The 24,179-nt window shown below is 40.3% G+C and overlaps 1 protein-coding gene across 5 annotated transcripts in view; it reads left to right on the top strand.

Annotated features, from left to right (window-relative positions):
* LOC115253878 (uncharacterized) overlaps nucleotides 1-24,179 on the top strand; it is a 139,998-nt gene that overhangs the window by 61,266 nt on the left and 54,553 nt on the right. The window lies entirely within an intron of this gene.

The raw sequence follows: 24,179 nt of genomic DNA, 5'->3' as shown, positions 1-24,179 counted from the left end.
ACCCTTGTAGGCGTTACAGGTACTTTTCGGGGGTTTTCGAAGGTTTCACGTGCGTTACATGGGTCTGTGTGGGTCTTAGGGGGGTTCCGGAGGCATTTCAGGAAGTCTTAAGGCAAAATAGGTTGGCTTCAGAGGCGTTGCGGAGGTGTTTTCGGAGATTTCGAAGAATCTCAAGTGTGTTACATAGGGTCCGAGGGGTTTAAGGGGGATTTTGGAGGCATTTCAGGAAGTTTCAGAGGATTTCTCGGAGTCCTTGTCACATTATATTTTGATGCAGGAATTAAACGGCTACGCAGTCTTCAATACGGAAAACGTAGTTTATTGTTTGCCCGACGTTTCGACACTGGGGTTTTGTTTTATCTTCAGGGGTAACTAATTGTTCGTTTTTGGTCTTATGTTTCGTCTAACTGTAACTGTCTGGTTGTTTTGTTGTTGGTACATGACAATTTTCGTTTGTCTAGTTTTGCAACGGACTGTACGCTGTTGGCGTACAATGGCTGAAAGATCTGCAGCTTATCGATCACAGAACAGGGAAAGAGCTCTCGTCTACCAATGCTACTTGCCCCAGAATCTACGGCCAACCAAAAGCGCACAACCCGGACCTCACGTTACGTCCCGTCATCCCCAATATCACAGCTCCGACGTACAAACTGGCTAAATATATTGCCAACATCCTACAAAACTCCATCCACAGCCAGTACAGCACTACTAGCTCGTTCGCATTCTGCTGCGATGTCAACCAAGTCGAACTTCCAAAGGGGTACATGATGATCTTCCTCGACGTCACATCGCTATTCACCAATGTACCAAGACATCTGGTGATCAGGAGCATCATCGAGCGGTGGAACGAGGTCCAAACCCAAATCAATCTGGACCTGTTCCTTGAGATTGTGGAGACCTGCATGGAAGCCAGCTACTTCTGCTTTGAGGGACGGTACTACAAGCAAACCTACGGGACAGCCATGGAGGCCAACAGCATACAGTCCGTTGCAAAATTAGACAAACGAAAATTGTCATGTACCAACAACAAAATAACCAGACAGTTACAGTTAGAAGAAACATAAGACCAAAAACGAACAATTAGTTACCCCTGAAGATGACACAAAACCCCAGTGTCGAAACGTCGGGCAAACAATAAACTTCCTTTTTCGTATTGAAGACTGCGTAGCCGTTTAATTCCTGCAGTAAACTTCTCAGTCGATCTACCAAGAGAATTATATTTTGCAACGCCCTTGGTATACCCTTTAAGTTTAAGGTGTGCGTGAAACCCCCTGATACAACCCTGACCAGAAACCTGCGCAATCCCAAATGAAATGCTCTTGAAATCATTATAATCCATTTGAAATGCCTTTGAAACACCTTTGGGCGCTTTCCTGAAATAACCTGAAACTCTCTTAAATGGCTCGGGGATGACCCTTAACCCCCTTGCAACGCCCTATAAAGGCTCCTGAGATCCCTTGAAGTGCTCTTAAAGCCTTGAAACGTCTCTGAACCCCCTAACCTTCCGTAACTCGCGCGGTTGGCTACCACCACCAGCACATCGCCAACGCTGAATACGCTCGAGGGTAAATACTATTGAAATGACCCTGAATTCCCTTTTTTTTTGTTTATATTAACGTGTATTTTAACTTAAATGCTAATTCTACACTCCTGAATTTTCTGTACTTCCATTAAAACGCTAACAAATCTTAAACCTCCAACCAATTGTCAATGTTTTATAAACTAGGTGTCCCTCTGTTTTTCTGTCGAAATTAGGAAGAACCCCTCCCTTGTCACCTTTTTTGTGCACGGACCTGATGCAGCTGTAATAATTTTTCTAAATTTTTCTGTGAGAATTTCTTTGAAAGTTCCTTCTGATCTTTAAAGAAATTCATCCAAAAATCTCTTCAAGAAGTCATTCAGAAATTTATTAGATTATTCTTCTGGTAATTTACCCGTAAATCCCGGATTTTTATGAGGACTCCTCCTATTTTTTTCTCATTGCATCTCCATAACTTTGTGACAAATTCTGCCACTAATTTCATTAGATAGTACCAGAAATTCCTCCGCACACTGCTCCAAATTCTTCCTGAAATCTTTACAAACTTTTATTCCATTTTTTTTTTTTTCAAAAAATTCTCTCGAAGTTTTCGCCCGGAGTTGCTCCACGATTTTGTTTAAGAATCTCCAGAAATTTGATCCAAAAAATCTTCCAGGAGTTACACCTTTTAAAACCCCTGGATTCCTGCAGAAATTTCTGCGCATTATTTTAGACATTCATATGATTTCTTTCAAATTCACCCAAGGTTTTCCTCGACAGTTTCTCTGTAAGTTCCTCCAAAGAATCCTTAACAAATTCCTCAAGGATTGCTCCAGAAATTTCTGTGAGAGATCTATCACAAAGGAACTGTCCACGAGTTTGTTCTAGGGTTTTCAGATTTTTTTCGAGGATTTTCCAAAAATACCTGCAATATTGCACAGATATTTATAGGAATTTCGTCAAAAATTCCTCGAGGAATTATGCTGAAAGTTCTATGATGATTTTACCTCTAATTTATCTGAGCAATTCCCCAGAAATGTCTGTGATAATTCTTTCTTTAATTCTTCAAAGAATTGGGTTATTTAGTGAACAAAATATTTCCTTTTTATATAACCTCAGTAGCATATTTCTGGAAGAATCTCACAATATTTTTTCTAAATGCATACACAAAAGAATTCATAAAAACGCACAATCCAAGATGTAGTTTACGAAAGTTGCCTGTTTTACTAAAAAAAAAAACTTCGAGGGAATTTTGTCAAAATTCGTAGGCTTCTCCACAAGCACCAATGAAACATAACTTCGAGATCATTATTTAAGATTTGGGTGACACGTCGTGGAGAGCACGAGATTATTCTCGCATACTAACCTTACATAACTTTACCGATCAGGCTAAGGCCGGGGTGGCCTCTGCTGTACATAGTAGCCGTCTCCTTTCTACTCGGTCCATGGCTGTGTGTCTCCAGTTCAGCACTCTGCGAAGGTCCCGCTGATCGTCCTCCATCTGATCGACACATCTAGCTCGCTGCGCTACTCTTATTGTATCGGTCGGATGACTCTCGAGACATCCGACATCCTGATGACGTAACCCGTCCACCGTAGCCTCCCGATTTTCGCGGTATGGACGATGGTTGGTTCTCTCAGCAGCTGACGCAGATCGTGGTTCATTCGCCTTCTCCAAGTCCCGTCTTTCATCTGCACTCCGCCGCAACACCTTCCGTTCGAAAACTCCAAGAGCGCGTAGGGTCCATGTTTCGTGCCCATAGAGGACTACCGGTCTAATCAGCGTTTTGTAGATAGTTAACTTCGTGTTACGGCGAACTTTATTCGATCGTAGAGTTGTGCGGAGTCCAAAGTACGCACGATTTCCTGCCACAATGCGCCTCTGAATTTCTCTGCTGGTATCGTTGTCGGCGGTCACCAGTGAGCCCAAGTACACGAATTCTTCAACCGCCTCGATTTCATCACCGTCGATATAAATTCGGGGTGGCGGGCGCGGTGATTCCTTTCTGGAGCCCTTTGCCATCATGTACTTTGTCTTCGACACATTAATGACTAATCCGATTCGCCTGGCTTCACTCTTTAGTCGGATGTACGTTTCCGCCATCGTCTCAAATTTACGAGCTATGTATAATATCAATATCATCAACCTAGCAGCTGAACGGACTTCGTGAAAATCGTCCCACTCGTGTTTATTCCCGCTCTCCTTTTTACACCTTCTAACGCAATGTTGAACAGCAAGCACGAAATACATCACCTAGCCGTAACCTTCTGCGAATCGAAGGGACTTGAGAGTGTCCCTGATACTCGAACTACGCACATCACTCGATCCATCGTCGCCTTGATCAACCGTATCAGTTTATCCGGGAATCCATATTCGTGCATAATCTGCCATAGCTGTTCTCGATCGATTGTATCATACGCCGATTTGAAATCGATGAACAAGTGATGTGTGGGCACGTTGTATTCGCGGCATTTCTGAAACACCTAGCGGATGGTGAACATCTGGTTCGTTGTAGCGCGTTCACCCATGAATCCAGCCTGATATTGCTCCACGAACTGTCTTGCAATCGGTGATAGGCGGCGGCATAAAATTTGAGAGAGTATCTTGTAGGCAGCGCTCAGTAGTGTGATCGCGCGGTAGTTCCCGCAATCCAACTTGTTGCCCTTTTTGTAGATGGGACACACGATACCTTCCATCCATTCCTCCGGTAATACTTCCTCCTCCCAAATCTTGGTAATGACCCAGTGTAGTGCTTTCACCAGTGTTTCTCCACCGTATTTTAGAAGCTCGCTTGGTAGTTGATCTGCTCCAGCGGCTTCGTTGTAAAAAGGATCCTCTCTGCCTTTTCCGAAATTACGGCAGACCCCTCCCTTGTTACTTTTTTCGTACAAGGACCTGACCTTGATATAGTATGCCCAGCATTGTCACACCTAACCTTTTCAATAATCGTTGTTTTCAAATTCATTTTTGAATTTATCTAACAAACAAGTTCTTGGAAATGTTCATATATCATTTCCATGTCAAATACACCCCAATGTACGGTACGCCTATAGAACATTTTTATTACTTTTTTGTAGTTGAAGAACCTCACGACCCCTACTAGACCTACGGGAACGGTGGTTGTAGGCAAAGAAAGGAATCCATTTTATCGCTATTCTATAACGGTGCTTTCGGTGCTGCCGCCAAAGAGCCCCTGCCTGGGAGGAAAAGGAATGGCGGCAGGCCAAAGGAAGAGATATGATTACCATTAGCGAAACATTGAAACGACACATTACGCGCGATGCGATTACCACACTATTTAGCGGGATGCAAAAGGAAGGCCTGTGGTTTGTTGACGATGCGTTTTATGGAGGTGTTTTGGTACTTATCAAATTCCAAGGCGTGAATCAAATATATGTTTAGGCTTAGCAAAAGTAGTTTCCTCTTCGAAGGAGTGAGAGATTGTGAAAAATAGTTTATTAATCAACAATTCTCAAAACATCCATGGGCAATTTGGCTACATTACTAGCGTTGGGCAATTTAAATCAATGTTCGCAACATCGATGTTTTTCTTTCGATTGAACGATTTTTTGAATCGAAGTTGAAGCCCTACAGAATCGACCGAATCAATTTTTTACATTCGATTTTTCTTTCGATTCAAAAATATGCAATTTTCATTTTTCTTCAGAATGCATTGTCTCAACGATTAATTTTCGACACTTTCGACGTAAAATCATTGGTATAGCTAGGATTTTTTCATGAGGGTAGCCAGGGGGTAGGGAGTGCTGTTTTGAGATTACTTTTAAGTGGCATGGGTGCCTGTTATGTGAATATGCAAAAAGGCATTGCAGTTTTGAGGAATCAAAATGACTGTTTTAGATTTGTTTGTAGTTCCGTAAACTATATGAGTATGAGCAATTACTCCAGGATTTTTTTTCCATAGAGTGATGGAAGTGCAGTGAGGCAGTGATTTCATCTAGAATTCCTCCAGAGATTCTTTTGGGAACTCATATATGGATTCCACAAGACATTTCTTCGGGAATATGTCCAGGGATATCTTTAAAGGTTCCTCCAGTGATTGTTCAAGTGCTGTTTTCGAGGTTTCCTGCAGGAATTTCTAAAGAGATCCTGTAAGGTATTTCTGCTGATTTCAGAGATTTTTTCCAAGGATTTCTACAAATATTCCTTCCAGTATTTCGCATGAGATTACTCCAATGAATCCATTTGGAAATATTCCAAGTATTTCTGCAGGAATGTCTTCCAGAAATTATTTCAGAAAATTTAACTGGATGTAATTCAAAAATTAATCCAAGAATTTCTTGAAAAAAACATGAAGAGTCCATCCAAGTATTCCTTCAATAATTCGTCCAGAAATTACTGCAGACATGGATTTCTTAAAATGTTTGTCCAAAGATTCCTGCATAAATTTTTCCAGGAATTCGTTAAGAAAGCTCTCGTGAGATTCTCGAATTTCGCAAGGGATTGCTTCCGGGATTCATCATGGGGTTTCCTCACAAATTTCTCCAAGGTTCCTCCAGGGATTCACCTGAGAATTTCTTCTGTGGTTCTTTCTGGAACTACTTCCAGGATTATTTCGAAAATGCTTCCTAGAGCTCTTCTCGCGATTCCTTCCTGTTTAAAGATTCCCTTAGGAATTCCTCTTGGTATTGCTTTCAATCTTCCTCTTGGGTTTTCTTCAGGAACTCCTCCAGAGGTTCCTTCAGGGATTGCTCCAAAATTTCCACTGCGTACTCTTTTTAAGATTCCTTCAGGATTTCCACTGGAATTTCAGTGATTGCTTCAGTACTTCTTTCTGGGATTTCTTCAGAAACTCCTCCTAGAATTCCCTAAGAAATTGATCCTTGGATTTCTTCAGGAATTCTTCCTGGGATTCCTCGAAGAATTCCTCAAGGGAATTCTAGGGAATTCATCTAGCAATTTCTCTTGACATTCCTCTATGAATTTTTCCAGAGGTTTCAATAGGTATTCTTTTTGATATTCCTCCAGGAATTCCTTCTGAAAGTGCTCCAGTAGTTCTTAAAGTAAATTCTCCAGGGGTTTTTCCAGAAACTTCTCTAAGGATTCGCCATGGGATGTATGCAGGGATCCCTTCAGGAATTCTTCTAGAGATTTCTTAAGGAATTTCTTTAGAGATTCCTCCAGGGATTCCTACAGGCATGTTTCCAGGAATTTCTCCAAGGATTCCTCGAGGCATACCTTCAGGAATTCCTCTTGGGATTGCTCTAAGTTTCCAGAAACTCCTTGAGGAATACCTCCGAAACTATCTACGGCAATTTCTCCAGACATTTCTTCAAAAAACCCTCTAGGAATTCCTTCAGAAATTTCCCCAGGAATTCTTCCCGGAGGTTATCCACGAATTATTCCAAGAATTTCTCCAGCAATTCTTGCATGAATTCCTTCTGAGATTCTTCTAGGAATTCCTTCAAGGATTTGTTCAGAAATGCCCCCTGGAATTGCTCGTGGAAATTATCCAGGAAGTATTCCAGGCATTCTTCCAGGAATTCATGCAGGCATTTCTCCAGGAACTACTCCACCAAGAATTTCTCCAGAAATTACCCCAGGTATTTCTTCAGGAATTCCTCCAGGAATTCTTCCAGGAGTTGATCCAGGAATTCCTTCCCTCGGAAATTCCTACAGCAATTCCTCCAAGACATCCTCCATGGATTCCTTCAGAAACTCTTTCTGGAATTTATTCCAGAGTTTCCTGCAGGAATTCCCCTGGGAACTCCTCTATTATTTTTTTCAGAAATTCCTCCAGAAGTTCTTCCAAGAATTCCTCCAGAAATAGTCCTCGGGGAATTCCTCTAGGAATTTCTTCAGAAATTTCTCCAGGGATTCCTCCCAGAATTCCTCTAAAGATTACTCCAGGGAATCAGGAATTTCTTCAAGAATACCTCTAGGAATTTCTCCCGGATCTCCACCTAGGATTCCGCCAGGAATTTGTCCAGAAGGTACTCTAGGCATTCATCATGAGGTTCATCCAGAAAGTGCTTCAGGGATTCCTCCAGCGATTTTTTTCAAAAAGTCCTTCAGGAGTTCTTCCAAGAATTTCTCCAGAAATTGAGTTCATCCAGGGATTCTTTTAAGATTTCTTCCAGAATGTGCTCCAGGATTTCGTCCAAGAATTTCTCCAGAGAGTCCTCCAGTAAATTTTCGTGGAATTCTTCCAGGGATTCCTTCAGGGTTTCCTTCGGGTATTGTTGCAGGAATTCTTCCAGCTAATTCTTCCAGGAATTCCTCGAAGAACGGTTTGATGTACAATTTTTGATATTAAATTTATTAAGACTAAACAAATCATCCTATTAACTTGTTCTCCATGCTGCAAACATTTTATGGTTTTGCAACATGTAGGGTATATGTACCATTCCTTGGCCTAATTTGCAAGCCGCCTTGACAATTTTGACCATAGCTCATAAATTAATAGCACTAGAAATAATATGTTGACCCTATTACACACTCTAGGCAATGCATGTTTCACCAATTGAAAGTAAACTAACGTTAATATTCAAGAACTAGCTGACCCGACGTGGCTAGCCACGTTAGCTAGAAAAAGATTGTTTTTAAAATTCCAGTTATACTTCTCCAATGAAACTGTTTTCGAGAACATTCCAGAATCTCTCTCCAGAATGCTTCTCTCTTGAACGTTTAGTAATCTCCAGAAAGTTCTAAAAATTTAATGAATTCTGATTTTCCAGAACTTTTCAGAAGGTCCATTTGACATTTTTTTTTCTTGAACGTTGACAAACTCCCCGAACATAATCGGCATTAAAAAATTTGTTCCAGAAAATTCCAGGTTAGTTTTATTATTCTTTCTGAAACATTCAGTAACTTCTGGAAAGTACCTGGGAAGTTTAATGTTTCAGAATATTCAAGAGATTTTTTTCTGTTTTCATTTGGAATGTTCAGTAGCTTCCAGAAATTTCTCAAACACTTATGAATTCGGTTGTTCCAGAACCTTCTTAAAGGTTATTTTTAATTCTTCCTGGAACATTCACAAACTCTCAGACTCTTTTAGTAAATTTAAAAAAGTTTGCAGAAGGTCTTTGTCTTGTTTTTGCCTAGTAACTTCTCAAAAGTTCTCAAAATTTTGATTATCTAGAACATTTTCGTAGATTATTATTCTTATTTCTGAAACATACAGTAATATCTAGAAAGGTCTCGAAATTTAATGAATATCGGTGTTCCAGAACATTTTAGAAGGCCCTTTACTTCTTTCTTGAACTTTCATCAACTTCCAGAAAGTTCTTGAAATTAAGAATGAAAAGTGTACAGAACATTCCAGAAGGTTCTTCTCCTTTCTTTGATTGAAACGTTCAGTAACGCACAGAAAGTTTTCGATATTTGAGGAAGTGTGATATCCAGAATATCTCAGATGATTGTTTTACTTTTGTAACGTTCAGTATCTTTCAGGAGGTTTCTAGAAATTTTATGGATTTTTATGTTCCAGAACATTCTAGAAGATTCTTTTTTGGTTCCTTGCTCGTTCCCTAACGTGCATAACCTTTTCCCAATATAATAAAGTTTTATGCTCTCTAGAACATTCTAGAAGGTTCTTTTCTAAAACGTTTAACAACTTAGAAGTGCTTATTAGAAGCCGAAGTTCTCAGTTAATAACTGAGCTCATAGACACTAAGCTGAGAAGCAGGGTTTGTCCCAGTTGGGACGTTACGCCAAAAAAATAAAATGTTCCATAATGCTGCAGAAGGTTCTTCTTCTTCTTCTTTTTTCTGAAGCGTCCAGAAACTTCAAGGGGATTCTCAGAAGTTCCATGTTTTAGAGCATTCCAGAACGTTATTTATTTTCTGGAACTTCCAGAAAGTTCTTAGAATTTTTAGAATATTGATGTTCCAGAACATTCCAGAAGGTTCTTCTTATTATTTCTGGAAAGTCAAAAAACATCCAGAATGTTCTCGTACCTTTTTGAAATTTGATACAACTATGGTGAAACATTTCAACGAAACATTTCAAAGCGTTACGGACAGACAACGCTGGAGTTTTATATATATGATTTACTTAGTTAAGTTGAAAAGAATCGATGCGATGGTATGCAACGTTGGTCTATGGTACAAAAATTGGCCTATTAGTGGATACAACGTTGGCCTATTACTTTCCATGCATTAGAACTACTAATTATCTCATTTTTTTCAATATTTCTGCTGAAGTATTATCTCTGTTTGTTTACCAATCTTACTTTTAAATTACATTTTCGGAGCCAAATTTTCAAAAACTATAAATAAATCACCTAAACTAAAGTTCTTTCTCAATTTAGTAACGAAAACAACTGAACCCTATTATTGTGTTATATTTTTACAGTCACCGCACACAAAATCTTTCTTCTTGTTCGTTCTTTCTGGTTCTTACGCAAGAAATATCGTTGACATCTTTTTATCGGTGTTTTTGAAGTCACTTTACTGATGGGCCAAGATTTGGGTACATAGTGAAAAAAATGTGCTCAATATTCGGCCCACATTCAATTTGTAAAATAGTTATTATTCGTTGAAAACAAATACGAAAGTTCAAAATAGCGTCTTTGACCGTTGCATCAAATGTTCAGTTATTGAAAAGTCAATTCGAAATGTTACAGCATAATGCCATTTACGATCATGTGTATAGACTACCCACTAAGCCGAAGAATCATGGCGTCTATAAAAGCTAAACAAAGTGACATTTTCATTCAATTTTAATGTTTCAAAGTGCTAAAATTGAAACGAAATGTTACAGTTGTTTGACACATACCTTTTTCTATCTCCAGTTGTGCGTGTTTGTTTGAGTTTTTGGTTTACGTTGAGATAGGCCGAACGAGGGGACTATGCCAACGAAGCATCCCGATACCCTAATAATATTTTTTTTTATCTGTATTAACGAGATTTTAAGCCCTAGGCTAGTTTATCTCGGGACCCATGCTTTATTTCCCTTCCGGAGGAAGAACTTACATTTTGTGAGTTTGTCGGGAGTGAGTTTTGATCCCAGGTCCTCGGCGTGATAGCCAAGAGTTCTAACCATCACACCAGGTCCGCTCCATACATTTGATAATACCGAATCGATATGAAAACATCAATTCAAAGCATTCTATTGAATCGGTGAATCGATTCTGCAGGTTCAATTCGAACCGATTCACAAAAATCGATGTCTCAGCCAAAATCGCCCAATGCTATTCATTACTACAAATAATACTAAGGAAAAGCTACTTACGAAAAAAAAAATTTCATATTCCTTAAGTTAATTTTAAATTAAATTGCATTATCTCAATCGGTTCTAAAAATGTAATGTGAACTGCCCAGCACGTCATAGATCTAAGCAGCAGCGGTTCACTCTCAGGAAAATAACTTGCATGTGAATGCATCCGGTAGTGGATTTGTGTAAGACGAGAACTGATTGAAGTAGGAATTCGTCCGCGCTACTCCACAGATGCCTCCTGGTGAAACGAGATTTTTCTTTTTTCGCTTCCTATTTATGTAGGTGCCTAGTCTCCCCCGGCAGCAAACCGTACTAGATTGTACCCGCTTCCTCTAGCTCCGGTATCTGTTCTCTGTTGTTGGGGTTGGAGAGCGGAAAAATTGTATCGTTATCGGAAAAGAAGCATCTCGCAAGCAGAAGTCATGCATTGCTTCCCTTATACGGACTAACATGTCCACACACAGTTGGTACTAGTGCAGATTTGCAGAACGGTGTTAGAGACTTCCCAACTAAAAACGAGCATTGTGCATATAGACGCTACTTCTATGGCTTAAGTGAAACTTTGTGCGCAAATTAAATGGTTGTCAAAATTACGTTATCACATTACTGATTACTTGTAATATGCACACTGAAGAGTGAACAGTTCTGGAAAAAATGCAGATAAACATCTCACACAACTGTGGAGACACAGAGGATTAGTTGGTGTCTAGAAAAAATGTTTATCGAACTGACATTCGTTTCATTTCCTGATGCTTGTAAGGACATGACCGGTATCGATACTGGTTTTATCAATATGTGCTCACATTAAGGTTGGTCAGCTAACGTCTAGCCTAATTGGTTGTTTCAATACAAACATATAAACATAATTTTCATTCTGAAACGATTGTTTCCACCAAAGATTCTCCCGGATGGTACATTTTACCCTATCTTCCCATATTTGAGAGTAGCTGATGTTCCTTCCTCTTGTCCTCACGCGTTCACCTACACACACCTTGTGCTTTGTGTTGTAGATTTTCTTTTTTGGCTTCATCTCAAGGCTCGCTCGGTCGTCTTTCATTCACTGTCAAGTTTGCCGCGGCCATCATCCCCCGCCTAGTCCTTGTCGTCTGCTCCTTTCTCAAATCCCTGCCAGGAACCTGGTGGCGGCGACTTTATGTAGGTGGCAGTATCATCGGTAGGTTACCCCTACTTGTGTATTAGGTAGGTTGGTACGTACGTACGTTAGTGGATGCCGGAGGGCCGCATTCTGGTGATGTTGAACATTTTTAGCATTAGACATGCTTTGCATTACAAAAGCCGCATGAAATATGTTTTCCACACAGCCTCAGCATCATGGTAAGGGAGACGCGGAAAGAGAGAAAAAAATATGGAAGATCTGAGTGGTTTTCGCCACATCTAAACGGGATGATGAAGGGATTCCTGCACTCGCGCGCTCGTGGTTTTTGAGATTCTGGTAAATTGCTTTAAGGTGGATTTGATTAGCTTTCATGGACTGTAGAGCTAGGAACACCAGTTGTAATAGAAATGATCCCTTTTTCCCTTTTGTATGTTGATATCACTAGAACTCTTTCTTGTACATTTTTGATTGTTGACACATTGAGGGCATTGAGGGCAGAAAAGACATCATCATAGTTTTCGCTAAAATCTGGTTACACAATTTATTATCTAGATAAATTGCAACAAGAGACCGCATTACAGTTGAAGCGATAAATGCATCGCCTACACAGTGCTAGCTGCTGCAACTGGTCACTACTGCACTACTCTCATCCTCTTACACTATCTCGGTAGTCTTTATAACCGACAAGACAGCGTGTAAGGTTGACCTCTCGTTCCGGGAACCGAACAAGTTACTCGAGACCAATTAGGGGCTGTCCATAAACCACGTGGTCATTTTTTGGGACTTCTCAACCCCAACCCCCCCCCACCCGCGTGGTCATTAGTCCATACAAAATGTTTTTTTCGTCCATACAAAATGGTCATCGGCCGAACCCCCCCCCCCCTCATGACCACGTGGTTTATGGACAGCCCCTTACACCCTCTGTGTGCCTCGACATTCTGTTGAGGATGATCTTTTCGAGCACTTTCCCCGCTGTATCGATAAAGCATTTGCGTCTATATGCCGACGGATCTCTAGGTGGGTTACCCGCCTTTGGCAAAAGAACCAGGGACCTTGGGCCTTACCTACGCTAAGGGACTTTACTATCCCCGCAAGTTCCACATCGGTGAACAACACTCTCTTCGCCAACGCAACCCCCCCCCCCCCACCCCTCTTGAATTCGCATTGGAACTCTGCAGAGACTCGTGAAGCAGGCCTTTTTGCTTGCCTCTATCTCGGTCTTCAGTGCGACCTTGGCAGCGGAGAATATCACCCTTCGCTCGTTTCGCTCTTCCTCAGTTCATGCTTTATCCGTAGGTAGGTCTGCAATCGCTTGAGTCCATAAGTCTCCCATTTCTATGGTGGACTTGCCTAGGCATTCGCTTTGACGGAGGCTCTCTGAGAGAATTGCGCTGTGCGTGAAATCAATTTTTTTTTAACATGGGAAAGGATAGGAGCTGCATTTTTAAATGCTTCTAAAATATTTTAGGGACTTCAGATTGAAAAAAGTGTTAATGTTTTGCAATATACTTTCAATTAGCTACATTATAACTGGTTTTAGACAAAAGTTTTTAAATCACAATGTTATGTCTATAATATAGCGTATCAAAATCTCATTCGATAACATTAAGAACGTTTTGCTTAAAAAAATTTCTATAAAGAATTAGAAGCATTTGAAAATGCAGCCCCTATCCTTTCCCATCTTAAAAAAAATGTTTTCACGCAAGCGCAATTCTCTCAGAGAGCCTCCGTCAAGGCGAATGGTCGCATCGTACGTACCCGAGAACCGCTACCACCTCTCTACCGTCTAAACCAATTAGATTTCGCTCACGGCAGAGCGCCTCTCTAAATACCCCTTCGTCAAAGTATGATGTCTTCCACCTTCCAGGGCTTGGCCTTGGCCCAGTTGCCTCTTTATCTACTCGCTGTTTGCTCTTGTTGTAGTCGATATTGTAGCAAATTCATCGTCTACTATCCAGTTCGAACTACTTGTTAGACCGGGACAACAAAAAGTAACGTTAATAATCGACTCCACACCGTTCCGACTAAAGGTACTCTTGGTACCGACATTAGCCAAGTCGATATCTAGGATGTCCAGTGTCTCTAGCAAGCTCTGACCCCGCTGGTTCGTGAAACTGTTTCCCCATTCCACTGCCCAGACATTGAGGTCACCCACGATTTCCACCGGCCTTCGCCCTGTCAGCACGGTCGTCATACAGTCCAGCATCTGCGTGAACTACTCAATCAACTACCGCGAAGGCGCATAGCAGCTACAGAAGAAGACCCCGTTTACTTTGGTAACCACGAAGCCTCATAGGTAAAGTAGACACCAACTCATGGACGCGATACTTACCCGTCGTCCAGTTCGCCGTCACATTTCCGAATCTATCCGTGATCCAGTTGCCGTTACCGGCGGATACTCGGTATGGTTCTGCGTTGATGACGATATCCGCCCCCTTTTCTTCAGCGACTGTCTGTCACAGCAGTTGCTGGGTAGCGTCATAATGGTTCAGGTTCATCTTCGTTACCTGCTCTGTGGCTTTTCAGATGTGGCTCTTCTGAAGGCCGGACACTTTGGGCCTCCCGTCCAGTGCTGTCATGATAAAATCAAAGCCAGTTACTCAAGATTTACAAATTGCGGTGCCCTCATACTGGTACGCCCTCATAAAAAGATCTTTGTTATTGCGTCCTAAGAACATTATTTGGATGATATTTTTTGAATCTAGACGTTCATTTTTAGTAAAGAAATTGAAAAAAACATCGCCTAGTAAAACTTATTTTTCTCAAAAGCATGTGTAAATAAGAAATTTGTGTACTACCTTACCTTACCGATCAGGCTAAGGCCAGGGTGGCCTCTGCTGTACATAGTAGCCGTCTCCATTCCACTCAGTCCATGGCTGTTTGTCTCCAGTTCCGCGCTCTGCGTAGGGTCCGCAGATCGTCCTGCACTTGGTCGATCCACCTAGCTCACTGCTATCCACGTCTTCTTGTATCGGTCGGATGAACCTCGAGAACCATTTTATTCGGGTTGCTATCCGACATCCTGATGACGTGACCCGCCAACCGTAGCCTCCCGATTTTCGCGGTATGGACGATGGTTGGTTCTCTCAGCACCTGATGCAGCTCGTGGTTCGTTCGCCTTCTCCAAGTCTCGTCTTCCATCTGCACACAACACCTTCCGATCGAAAACTCCAAGGGCGCGTTGGTCCTCTGCAGGTAGGGTCCATGTTTTGTGCCCATAGAGGACGACCGGTCTAATCAGCGTTTTGTAGATGGTTAACTTCGTGTTACGGCGAACTTTATTCGATCGTAGAGTTCTGCGGAGTCCAAAGTAAGCACGATTTCCTGCCACAATGCGCCTCTGAATTTCTCTGCTGGTGTCGTTGTCGGCGGCCACCAGTGAGCCCAAGTACACGAATTCTTCAACCGCCTCGATTTCATCACCGTAGATATAAATTCGGGGTGGCGGGTGCGCTGATTCCTCCCTGGAGCCCTTTGCCATCATGTACTTTGTCTTCGACACATTAATGACTAATCCGATTCGTCTGGCTTCACTCTTTAGCCGGATGTACGTTTCCGCCATCGTCTCAAATTTACGAGCTATAATATCAATATCATCAGCAAAACCAAGCAGCTGAACGGACTTCGTGAAAATCGTCCCACTCGTGTTTATCTCCGCTCTCCTTATTACACCCTCTAAAGTAATATTGAACAGCAAGCACGAATGACCATCACCTTGCCGTAACCCTCTGCGAGATTCGAAGGGACTCGAGAGTGTCCCTGATACTCGAACTACGCATATCACTCGATCCATCGTCGCCTTGATCAATCGTATAAGTTTATCCGGGAATCCGTATTCGTGCATAATCTGTCATAGCTGTTCTCGATCGATTGTATCATACGCCGATTTGAAATCGATGAACAAGTGATGTGTGGGCACGTTGTATTCGCAGCATTTCTGCAACACCTGGCGGATGGCGAACATCTGGTCCGTTGTAGCGCGTTCACCAATAAATCCAGCCTAATATTGCCCCACGAACTCTTTTGCAATCGGTGATAGACGGCGGCATAAAATTTGAGAGAGTATAAATTTGTGTTATTACCGTTGTCATTAAATCTTGGGATTGTTTTACTAATATTGAGCGCATAGGGTGGACAAGATTTTGCCGTGAAATTTTTAAGTTACATGTGCACAACTACGTAATAACTAATTTTCTTGAGTAAAGAGCAAAACCAAAAGCTTGACAATCTTGGTTTCATTATTATTCAAACTTTTTGTTATAATTTTCACCGCTTCCATGTAAAAAAGGAAGTCTCCTAATTCAATTTATTATATGTAATTTTATATTGCAGTTGAATTGATACAATTTCCCAAAAATCTGGAGGAGTCTCTTAAACAATTTCTGAAGGAATCCATGGAGTACTTTCTAAAGATATTCATAAAATAATTGCTGAAAAAAAAATTATTTGAAGGCGTTCCTGGGGGATTTTTGTTTTTGGGAATTCATGGAAATATTTTAAGATATAGTTGAAAGAATTTCAGAAGGGATATTTTTTGAAATATAATGGAGTAGCTTCTATAAAAAAAAACCAAGAAAGATTTGCGTAAGGTATCCCTAGAGAAGTTTCTAATTTAATCCATGAAGCATCAAGAATTCATGGAAGTTTTTCTAAAGAAATCCTTTGATGAATAAACCCGGGTAGACGAGAATATCTAAATCATATCTCAATTCGAACACTTTTTGCTGCCATAGCTCGATGTGATTTTGATGAGTTATTCAAAAATCTAATGAATATCGCACGAATAGCTCAAAGTGATGTGATATCAGTTTTTGTTCTTTTAGAAATAGCTAAAAATTTCTACATAAGAACAAGTTTAGCTCTTCTGCACGAAATAGAACACATACACCCATAGAGATGGCTCAATGTAAGTGAAATGCCCTTTCTGAGCTGTGGGAATGAAGAACCGCATGCTCTTATTCCCATGTTATTTACAACAGCGAGCCACAGTTGAGTAGTAAGCATCGCCGCCTGTGAATCCTAAGGTCGTAAGTTCGATGCTGGATGCTGATTTTTTTTTCTAGAAAAAAGTGACAAATCTTGTCTGCTATTGTTTTGATCTTGTAATATCTTAACGAGCTATTATTGAGTAGTTCACCATATTAGATTTTTCTTTTACCTCTTATACCAATATCAGTTTTTGCTCTTCAGTAATTCAATCAATCATAACTGAATATGCTATTCATCAGATTTTTCCACCTACTCGGGAACTAATCAAGGATTGCCAAAACGACTGCACAAAAAAATGTAGACAAATTTTACGGACGGTTTTCTAGAAGAACCCTTAAGTAAATTTCTGGAAGAATCTCTAAAAGAATTTGTAAAGATGCTTCTGGAGGTATTTTTGAAGAAATCAGTGAAACATTATCTATAAGGAATCCCTGGTAGCTTTTTTCAAGGAATCCGTGCATCAGTTTATGTTGCAATCTATGAAATATTTCCCTGTACTTAGAAAAATATCTGTAGGAATTTTTGACGTAGTTTCTAAAGAAATCCCACTTGGTTATTCTAGATTTTTTTGCGTTAGAGTCCCTGGAGGTATTTCTTAAGAAGTCTGTGAAGGGCAATCTTAAGGAAATTTAGCATTACTATCGAATGTATGAACATTTTAAAAATTTCTGCAGAAATCCTTGAATAAATCTTACAGAACTTTTGGAACATTTAATCAAGGAATAACTGGTGGAATTTCCATGGGAATCCGTGGAAGATTTCACTACAGAATCCCTTAAGGGATCTCTGAAGAAATTTCTCAAGGAATCAATCGAGGAAATATATGGAAGGTTTTGCAAAGGAATCCTTGGAAAGATTTCTATTGGAATTTCGGAATCAAACATTACACAACTTTTAGAAAATTTCTAAAGGAGTTTCTGGAAGAGTTTCTGAAGGAATTCAAGGAGAGATTTCTGAAGCAATCCAAGAAAATAATCTGTGCAATTTTTTTGAGAAATGACTAGATAAATCCGTAGTACCTAAGAGGGGAGGAGGGGCCAAAGTCTGCGGTCCATACAAATTCCGAAAATTTGAATGTACAAAAGTCTACTAGAGGGAAGGGGGTTTGAGATTGCCATAATTGAGTCTACGTAGTTTATGTAGAGCATCTAAAGCATTACATGTAGAAAATTTTCCAAATTAATCTTTGGAGGATTGTTTTGAAACTGTGGGAAGTTCTGATGCAACGTTGAAGAAAAAGCAACCCTTCTACGAATACCTTACATAAAAAAAACGTCAAAAAATTAGATGAAACTCACGAACAAATTTAAAAAGCTTTGTGAAATCTTTGATGGAACCGATTCTACAGCAATCCTTGATGAAAATATCGGAATGAATCTTTGGGGGATTTTTCTGATAAAAGATGTGGAAATAATCCTGAGAGAAATTCTGTACGAATCTATGGAGATATTGATAAAGACATCTCTGAAGGAATTTTGAAGGATTATTGGGGAAATTTTTGGAATGACAAGCTTTTAAAGAACATTTTTACACGTAACGCTGCGCAAAAACTTTCACAAGGGCATTTTTTCTTAAATTTGTGAGCTTTATGAATACGCGCAGACGACTGTCGATTAATCACATGAGTAATTTCCTTATATTTGGGTATGAACTGGCGTTTCAGATAGTTTCAGGGGCATTTTAGTCTGTACCAGTGCACAGTGGGAAAAATCGACCCAAAAAACGGATCTTTTAACGCCGCTGGTTTCGGTACGTAAGGTTGACCATTTCTGACGTAAAAAAATACGAGAAATCGAGTGGTGCTTAATTCATTCACCGCACGGCACGGGAAGTGGTCCGTTTTGCCCCATTTTGCCCTTTTTTCATATAAGAAGAGAATCAAAATGTACTTTCAATCAACAAGCACGGCTGTAGATCGTTGAAAATAGCTGAAGGTGTAACTAGAAGTTCATAGCAATCATAAAAATATATGAAAGATCCTTTAAAGTGCTTATTTTGCCCCATATGCCCCAACAACTGCTAGAAATTCAAACTTTTACCTAATTATGAATAGGTTTTTAATGTTACTGATTTGAAGTTGATTTTTTTTTGGCATAAACAAAAAGCGCTAAATCTATTATCACCAGAATCATCTTCGGGAGCTGTCCAATTTGCCCCATGTTGCCCTATTTTCATAGAAAAAGGAGATTTAAAATGAATTTATAAGAAACATATACTGCTAAGGAACGGTGACATTAGTTTTAGGTGCAATCGACAGATAACTTACTGTCATGCGCGTATATGAAAGATCTTTTCCCTATTTTACCCTACATGCCCCAAAACCTGCTGAATAATAACATATTTTGTATGGTTTTGTAATGTCACTGGTTGCAAAACATGAAAGATCATTTTTGATGTATACGAATCCGGTTTATCGATTTATACTAGAATTATTCTCGTAATGGCACAAACAGCTGACCATTTTACCCCAATTTGCCCTGCTTTTTTATGTAATGAATTAAAAGCTTATACATTAATTAATTAAATTATTAAATTAATTTTCCTCATTTTCATTGGTGCTGAAACCGATGTAATCGAAAATACAGTCATATATATGACTTTTTCTATAATTTATGGAATTAAGGGTATAATAAGCATTTTATAAAAATGTGTCAAATATGAACAAAACTAATTAAATAGGCCGTCTTTAAGTACCAATACGTATATATTAAAGATCCTACATTTGATCAGTTTTGAGCATATTTGACACATATTAAGATTAAGATTAATTCTTATTATGCCCTCAATTCCCCACCAAAAGCGAAAATTAGAAAAAAAAGTCATATATTTAAACTGTCCTTTTGATTACATTGGTTTCAGTACCAGAAGTCGATTTTCGGACATAAGCAAATACGAGAAATCAAGGATGCCAATCAAAATATGGGGGTGGACTTGAGAATCAGAGAACATTTTTGAAAAGCTGGACAGGCCTAGTGTACAGGCCGCGTTTTCATTCGGTCGTCGTCGTCGTCTATTTGACTGCTCATCTTCGTACGGGGTGATTTAGTGAGTTTTTGGTGGCAAAGTGTACAGGCCGCGTTTTCATTCGGTCGTCGTCGTCGTCTATTTGACTGCTCATCTTCGTACGGGGCGATTTATGATACGATAAATGCAACAAACAACATTTTTTGCGATTTTAGTCAACAGACATTGAAATGTTCGTCACGTCAAGTGTCGGCCCAAGTTCCAAAGCCACGTTGGTTCAAATCACTTTATTTTCTCTTTCGTTAATTTTCGCACTTCGAAAACTATCTGAATGGTTCGTCATCTTCGATGTCGGCATGTGTTTTGTTTTAGTCCAAATGAAAATAAGTGGTTTGATATTAATAGGGTTGCATGAATCACTCCACCTACCAAAGTGAACTCATATCATGCGCCCTTTCCCCTCCCACTAACAAAAAGTCCTTCCCATGACAGACGTGGAGACGCAGAGGTGATCTCGGTCTTTAGTAAGCAACGCACGTCATAATAACATTCCTTTCCTTCCTCGATGACCGTAAGGACGTGGCCGGCGCCGTTATTGACCTAATAAAGTTCGGAATTCTCTAAGATGCACATTGAGGACGGTAAGCTACTCCCAAGCTCCGTCTGTCGGTTCCTTGTGCAACTTCGATTGTTCTGGTCAATCACGGAGTAGCAACTACGAATAGTACGGTCATCTATGCTCATGCTCATGCTCATAAGCAAATACGAGAAATCAATTTATTCATGAGACGTCAAAAAATCAGGGCAAATTGGGGTAAAATGGACAGCTGTTTGTACCCTCCCGTGAATGATTCTAAAGCTAATTGATAAACCGTATTTGTATGTATCAAAAATGATTTCATGTTGCAACCATGATGAAGGGTGATGTTACAAACAATACAAAAATGTTATCATCCAGCAGTTTTTGGGGCATGTAGGGTAAAATAGGGAAAAGATCTTTCATAAACGAGTTTGATTACTGTTAGCTGCCAATTGTACCAAAAACTAATTTTAACGTTCCTTAGCAGTATATGTTTCTTATAAATACGTTTTAAATCTCCTTATCTATGAAAATAGGGCAAAATGGGGCAAATTGGACAACTCCCGAAGATGATTCTGATGAAAATAGATTTAGCGCTTTCTGTTTATGCCAAAAAAATCAACTTCAAATCAGTATTATTAAAAATCCGTTCATAATTAGGTAAAAGTGTGAATTTCTAGCAGCTGTTGGGGCATATGGGGCAAAATAAGCATTTCAAAGGATCTTTCATGTATTTTCTTGATAGTTATGAACCTCTTATTACACCTGCAGCTATTTTCAACGATCTACAGTCGTACTTGTTGTTTGAAAGTACATTTTGATTATCTTTTTGTATGGAAAAAGGGCAAAATGGGGCAAAATGGACCACTTTCCGTGCCGTGCGGTGAATGAATCTATCACCAATCGATTTCTCGTATTTTTTTACGTCAGAAATGGTCAACTTCACGTACCGAAACCAGCGGCGTTAAAAGATCCGTTTTTTGGGTCGATTTTTCCCACTGTGCAGTGGGTATGAGGAGGTCTCAATCTCGTCTCAGGGGGTGTCGAGAGGTTCCAAGGGACTCCACGGGGGTTTCAGTGGTGCTTCAGGAGGTTTCAGGGAAGTTTTTGAAGGTCTCAGGAGCGTTTTAGATGGTTTCAGGGACGTTGAGCCTGAGGTTGAGGTGTTATGTGCAATTTAGGACGTATTGGAGCACTTCATGGGGTCTCAGAAGGGCGTTGTAAGCAATCCGAGAGGCGATGAATGGGGGATTTCGTAGGCATTCTAAAAATTTTCTGCGGTTTTTATATGTGTTAAGGAGTCATTTTAGGACGTTCCGGACGTTCTTAGGCACGTTACATGGAAACCGTGGAGGTTTGAGGGAATTTCGAAGTCATTTCAAGCGTAACTTTACCAAACACAGTATGTAACATATGTAAACAAAAAGAGATTTTCACATGAGGCGCTGAATTTCGTTAAGGACTACACTTGTATCACTCACTTTTGGGGATGATTTGTGAAAAATACCCCGATTTTTAACTTACCTGAAATGCTCAATGTATGAGTTGCTATGGGGCCGTGAACTTCCCCTTCAATTTTCTCCGCTCTTGGATTTTGTTAGATACGGTGTTTGGTAAAGTTAGGCTTGATTTCAAGAAGTTTCGAATGATGCTTATAGACTCCTTCACAAAAAAACTCTTGAAACGTCCAGGGAATGCTCCTTAAACTCCTACGGATTTAATGATATTCCCAAAACCCCTCTTAAACGACCCTAACCTGAAATGCCTCGAAATGCCCTGGATCCACCGTCCCATTGGGACGCCCATGAATTCATCATAAACAATTTGAAATTCCTTTGAAATCTCTTTGAACGCCTTTGAAAGGCTCCAGATATTTACTGAAACGCACCTGAAAACCCCTTCAAACACCCCTGAAATACCATCAAACGTTCCTAAAATCTCTAGGAATGCCCTTAAACCTAGTCATGCATTGGGGTCATTATGACCCAGACAGGCACGCTGAGCGTACACTGCGTCAGCGGAGTGCACTTTAGCTAATGCATGAATAAGGTAGAAACGTTCGCAAACCCCCTGAACTCTCTAAAAGATCTCTGAAATGCATTGAAACGCCCCTGATACTTCTTGTTACGCCCTTAAAAGGTTCTCGAGACCCTTCTTGGTGGAAAAATTGAAACGTCTTTGAAACACGCTTAACCCTTCAGCGCGCGCGCTGTTGTAAAAAGTACAACACTGCCAAAAACCTCGCTCTTCGTATACAGCGCGAGCACGGTGCAGTTTCGGTTGCTTGATGGCGCGCGTCCTGAAAGGTTAATACTATTGAAACACCCATGAAATCCACGTAATACTATTGAAACGCCAACGAAACCAGGCGGAACTCTCTCAAAAGGCTCATGAAATCCCCTGAAACAAATCCCTGAAACGCCCCTGGAGCCCCATAGAACCCTCTTTTTTGCGATCTCCGTCTCCCCGATCTCCATCTCAAAATCCCAGTTCTTACAAACTGGATTCCCTCATTGAAGCCCCGATCCAATGCATAAAACTCAACCTTTTTATGCGGTTTTTTAATACCAATTAGGAGTCCAATGACATAAAAAGAGAATTTAGTGTACACACGGGATCTCAGCATTTTCTCAAACTTTCGTCAATATCCGCACAGCCGAGTGCTCGGCAAACAACAACATTGCCGAGGTCTCAGCAAATTTGACAGTTCATTACTGGAATTCGGCAACTGTTTTACTGAGAATCAGCTAAGAAAAGTAATTTTACTGAGATACCAGTTTGTAAGTTTACAGAGCAGTCGGCTATCCGCGAAAAGCCGAGTCGGCGAATATTTTTTAAGTATGTTGTTAACGTCAGTTTTGGGCAAATCATCATGTGATTTGATCCCATGGACTGTGGAGGAATTATTAGATTTTAGTGGAATATGGGTTCTAATAGGATGTACCAAACAGAAATTTTTAAGAATACATATAGAACTTCGGGACATTTCGGGTTTCCCGCCAAATAGTATTACTCTACAGACAATAAAAGCCCACCAGACACTGAATTGAACGCCATTAGTGTAGAAAACATTGGTTACAATACAAGCTTAACCAATAATTGATCAATTGGTTTCAGGTCAAACCATTCATTAGGTTCGTCAGATTGTTGTTCTTGAAAATTTGATGGGTGGCTTCGTTATATCTTCACGTTTTTTTATTAGAATCGCATGTCTATGTTGCCCTTTACCGGCTTGTACTCATTTGCTAGTACGTCAAAACATACTTGGAAAACTTGAAAATTAGATGTCACAGAATGTTGTTTAATGGGCAAATTAAGAGATGAAACTGTGGTAAAAAATCGCGTTCTGGTGGGATTCGAACCCACGATTCCGTATTCGCTAGACCGGCGCTTTAACCAACTGGGCGGGCGTGGGCTCAGTGTCATTTTGGCTTTCTATTCCGACGAACTGTTACTTGTTCTGTAGCTTTGTTGGTTAAGGCGCCGTTCTAGCTAATACGGAGTCGGTTCGAATCTTCGTCAAAAACCATGTTTTTTGAACATTAAATATTGACGCGATTTTTTCAGCTTAAACGATCATTTTCCAATGTGCAACTTTTGACAATTCCCATTCTAGCAAAATAAGAGACGGCATCATTCATCGCAACCTTAATCAATTTGGAGATGATCCGAGAAAACCGTTTCCGTCCATAATTTAATCCACCAGTTTACATTATTTCATTGGCGTAGCTCATCTTATCTTAAAGAGTGTTCATCCGTCTTCCATGTTTCCATCTCAATCAAACTTTCCAAGGTGACCATGTTAGAAGTCCTTGTCATCATGACCGACCAC

Source organism: Aedes albopictus, chromosome 2 (assembly GCF_035046485.1).
Source record: "Aedes albopictus strain Foshan chromosome 2, AalbF5, whole genome shotgun sequence".
In the NCBI taxonomy this organism is placed as follows: domain Eukaryota; kingdom Metazoa; phylum Arthropoda; class Insecta; order Diptera; family Culicidae; genus Aedes; species Aedes albopictus.
The sequence above is the reverse complement of the archived record's forward strand: the minus strand, read 5'-3'. Positions and strand labels throughout refer to the sequence as shown.